Source organism: Halyomorpha halys, unplaced genomic scaffold (genome assembly GCF_000696795.3).
Source record: "Halyomorpha halys isolate HHAL.00 unplaced genomic scaffold, Hhal_1.1 Scaffold2384.1, whole genome shotgun sequence".
Lineage (NCBI taxonomy): Eukaryota > Metazoa > Arthropoda > Insecta > Hemiptera > Pentatomidae > Halyomorpha > Halyomorpha halys.
In genome coordinates this window covers 138,877-143,910 of record NW_027113450.1, presented here as the reverse complement: position 1 = coordinate 143,910, position 5,034 = coordinate 138,877, and the positions used below count along the sequence as shown (strand labels likewise).

The following is a 5,034-nucleotide window of genomic DNA, read 5'->3' as shown; positions in this document are numbered from 1 at the left end:
TCGTCGATCCCCAGATTAATCAAGGAATTGGGTTAATTTCAGCCCAAGGTGCTCTAGTAGCTCTCAGTCTTAGTTAATGTCTCGTCAAGTTATCTGGAACTAAAATGATAGCCCTGAAGTGAACAACTGTCAGGAACGGTACATGAAAGCATTATCCATTAACCTGCAGTATATACTAGGTATAACACAATATTTCAATGAATTCTCAAATATGTAATCAACTAATGAAAATTCTGAAGTATAAGTGATAAATTTTAAACGTTTCTGGCGACATACTTAATGTATATTAGTTTCCAATGTATTATACATAATGTTGTAAAAACAACAATGAATTCTCGGTTCGTATAATTGAATTCATGTTTTGAAAAGCAGGGTACAAATGGCATATACGATATTTCGGGATATTCGGTCAATAATAAATCAATATAGGTAAATATTAAACATAAAGAGAAACTAGTGAGGTTAATGATCTGTGATCGTGTACTATCGCTACACAGCTAAACAGCCCTTATCTCGCACTCTAATAACCTCGAGGAAAATACAGCAAGCTCTGTCAAAGAAGAAAACCTTAATTTAAACATGAAAGGGAGGAAAAAGACCGACTTTCGCCGAGGTCATTGGAACTTCCCACCCCCTCTGAAGGGTAGGAAAAAAGACTGAGAACACATGAAAAACCAATCAGAAGAACGGAAATCAAAAGATAGAAGAGTCAGAGGTATAGGGGAGAGAATAAGCAAAAAGGGCAGGAGGAACGCTGTAGTGGACAGTCTGCGAGGTAGGACGGCACTTAAAGACCGTCGGGAGTCAGAGGAAGACCGTCGGAAGACAGTCCTGGAAGAGGAGAGTTTGGAGGAAGAAAGAGCGGCTGACCAGCTGGGAACCAGAGGAGGACGTCACACCTCGCAGGGACTCACCAACGGCCGCCGGGAGGCTGTGGAGCAAAACGAATATATAGATGCTCCACCGCGACAACTGCCAAGCCGACCGACGTACCAAAACAAGTAAGACCTTTTTCTGTTGTAATTTGAATGGCAATAACACAATTAACAACTCACAGTCAGTATAAATATCAAAGATCGCAACTGGTACTTCTCAATTCATAATATAATACCTTTTATAACAGATCTACCATGCTCTCTCATAATATTATTCTTGCTAATGTATACATCATTGTAAATATAAAATATGTAACAAAGACTTTACTTTATAATTAAGAATCCCTGCATGCCACCTCATTTATAATAGCATAGTAAATTGGTGAACACCATACCTTTGGAAAAGAACTTCAATGATTAATTATTGATATTCATATCTAACACACTATGGCGAGGGGGCCGATGTTATATAATGCTGGAATTAATTATAACGCATACCATTTCAGTCAGTTCCAATGGACACCTGCCTACTTTTTTTTTACAATTTTTACACAAAATTAATAAACTACTCAACCCTAGGAACATTTCAGATGCTCATTTAAAAGATATGTTAATACTCTAATTAGTAAAACTTGAAAAAAATCTTGTCATACCTATAAATTGGATGCTCCATTAACACCATACTGTTTTCGTCTAACCATTGTTTTTTCTGAAACAAAGAAGAAATAGATTAAACGTTAACAAGGTCAACGAATGTACATTTATATACACTAAATATATGAGATACAATAATATTACAGAATTATGCATTAAGGAATAATATGTTTAAATTAATATTTTTTAGTAAAACAAAGTCCTTTACACATGAAATAAAAAAATAGCAGCCTTTATAAAAAATATAATTAATTTTCCTTAAGACGATATTGAGAGACATTAATTATCTTAGATGAAAAACTTACTACTGACTAATGGTGCATCATCAACGTGGTTATATTTTTTGTTTTAAAAAATATTATTTAAAACTCCTAAACACGGATTAGATAAAGATGATTGACTTTATGGTATGGATATTTTAAATACATGTTTATAGCACCATAAACCTCACTTATATGTTTATCAGTAAACGATTTTCCCCTACTTATTTGTTTTTAAATGAAAAAATAATTTAATAAAATCTTAAAAACAATTAAAAGAGATTTCTCAATAAATATAACCTTCTGAACTTGAAAGTTAGTCCGAAAAATCTGTATTCTCGATACTACATCTTCCTTTTTCTCAAGAATGGAAATAATTACAAACTAAAAATGCTTTTAAAGATTTACACATTAATATTGATTAACATAGACCAAGAATTATAAATGAGACTGAATAAAAATGAAAACACATGGTGTGAATTTCAAGAATAAAACAACTTTTTCTCGAATTGTAATAAAAAAATACGCCTGTTTCGCTCAGAAACGCTTATTAGAGAGCAATAAAAGTTTCAAATCAGTATATTTATTAGTTCATAAAAAAGTAGGATCATTTATACAATAAAATAATCATGGAATATTGAGATGTAAAATGATACCAGTTCAATCTGTTATATGTCCAAAGAATATTTTTTGAAGAAACTCACCTTTAGTAAATTTATTTGTAGTGCCGTTCAGAAAATTCTAAAAAATATTTTAGAAAATTAATTTCAGCATTTTTAAACAAAAGAAAAAAATTACTTAGGGTTCAGGATACTACATCTTCCATAAATAAACTATACATTTTTTATTCATTCCAATAACGAATCAAAGCTAAGCTACTTTCTATAAGAAAAACCTACTGGGTTTCGAAGCTGACGGCATGCAGTTTAGAAAAGGAGTTTAATTTAGTGCACTGAGTGCATCAACTGAATAAGTAAACTGTTGTATGTATTCTGGAAGTGTTATTTTGAATCCAAGGGGTTGTTTGTTTGTTTGTTTGCGAGTCTTGTTGTGTCATAAATATCGCATACTGATGTTTAGAAGAACATCTCTCATCGCTTTATATTATGTTTTAGAGAATCAACAGTCACTGAAACTTAGGACTTTAATAATTGTAGGAATGTTCTTGTTGAAAGTAAACATTAATAATTACTATTACTGCCCATAATTATGTACCGTATATTTTAATTTATTTGTTTACAATTACAATTTACAATAAATTAGGATTGCATGTAGCAATACCATTAAAAATCAGAGTACAAGGCGAACTAATAATAATAATTTATTTATTTGTTCATGGGGCAACCCCCGTACAAATAGAGTTAGCCTGTGAAATAGATAATCAATTGTATTAATTTTACAAAAATGATGAGTTACAGATCGTTTATGTAAACTAATAACAAACAATATACACAAACTGTGCTATCCACAATCGTTAGAATAAAACAGTAAAACAAAAACGTCACTTTATATTTAATAATATTAAAAAACAAAACAAAAACTATACCTCCTAATGCGACGATAGGTGTCCAGCTCTAAACAAAAGGTTTTGCGTTACATATATATAAAACAGTTTAAGGTCCAATCCTGAGGGTACAGGCAGAAATTCATACAACTGATTTCGGCTAATATCGCTCAGCATATATCGGATTCGGGTCTCATGATATGCGGGGCAATTTGTCAAAAAATGGAAATAATCCTACAGGGCCATTCCATCACAGGCTGGACAAAGCTTCAGTGGGTCCAAAGTATATTTGTGTGGACCGACATTTAGAGAAATTGCATATTTACCAGAAAGTCGTAGTTGGGAAATTATTTTCAAGTGAGTTATAGGGCAACTGATTTTTAGGTAGCTTTGAGGAGCATCCGTTTTAATGAAAACCCTATCCTACAAGACGAACCAGAAAACTACAACATAAATAACCTTAATTAGAACAAGCCAATCTTGTGTATACCTAAATATGTAAGGTTTCGCAAGCTACCTTACTTATTGTAATATATGTATTTGGAGTAAGACAAATAAAAAAGTAAACAACCGTCATGATATCATCTTTTGCAATAACAAAAAAAAATAAGAAAAGAGAAGACTGTTTGAACCATTCTCTAGCCAAAAATAAAGAAGATTGTGAAAGAAATAAACAAGCGCGGTAGCAGAAAAAAAGCTGGATATAGGGTGTAATATAGTTAGTTGTCGCTGTAATATTGGGAATTTCACACCACATCACTGACCAAAATGAAATGCAAATTGGTTTAGCGGTGTCTGATGTGAGGGCCGGGAAACAGTTTTTCATGCTACCGTTCCAGCAAGAAAATATATGCTGTTTTTATCAAACCTACATTCTAATCTGAGAATAAATGATAAAAGATATCAGTCACACACAAGGTAAGGTTATTTTAATATGGTCGATTAAAATAAATAAATCGTTGCCATTCATTGGATTAGTAGCGATAGGTGGGTTATAAATTTTATATGGTGTAAATGACCCTAGTGGTTGAAACACTTCCCAAGTTACTATAATTCGAATGCATTCCACAGGAATTTTATTTTGTTATAAAACTTATAACCCTCATATAAATTTTTATTTTAAGTTTTATAACAAAATAAAACTCCTCTAAAATGCATTCCAATAAGCAGAATCGGAAATTTTGACTAGGAAGAAGCAAAGCGCTCGGGTCGTCCTTCAACTGTAAGGCATAGTTTTTAATCACGACAACGCCCGTCCTCACGTGTCTATGCAGACCCGGATGTGATCTCCGAACCACCCTATTCACCAGAACTTCCTCTAATAGTTCTTCACTAATTTCGGGCCCTTCAAAACTCTCTTAACGGGAAACACTTCAATTCGCCCGAGGACTGCAAAACGCACATAGAGAAGTTCAATGCGCAAAAATCTGAGAGGTTCTGGGAGGACGAAATAAAAAAACTACCTGAAAGATGGCAGCATGTAATAGATCAAAATGCGGCATATATAATTGATTAAAAATATTTACAAGAATCTGAAGTTTTTATTCAAATCACTAGTAAAAAACACTATGAACTTATTTTACAACCCAAAAGATTACGATACCAAACATTCTTGTTTAAAATGGATGAAATGGACATATTAGGTGTGTCCATAATTTATTTTCCTTATGTTTTATTACTATCGGTAAGATGAAAAAATCCAATATTTATATATGTATGTATGTATGTATATATATATATA

General features: G+C 32.5%; 1 long non-coding RNA gene across 1 annotated transcript in view; it reads right to left on the bottom strand.

Moving 5' to 3' along the window:
* Window positions 1–1,527: 1,527 nt before the first annotated feature.
* Window positions 1,528–5,034, bottom strand: part of LOC106691469 (uncharacterized) — a 35,057-nt gene continuing 31,550 nt past the window's right edge. The window contains exon 3 of the long non-coding RNA XR_001344792.1: window positions 1,528–1,584. This is a non-coding gene — a long non-coding RNA (uncharacterized lncRNA). The remainder of the gene's footprint in view (window positions 1,585–5,034) is intronic.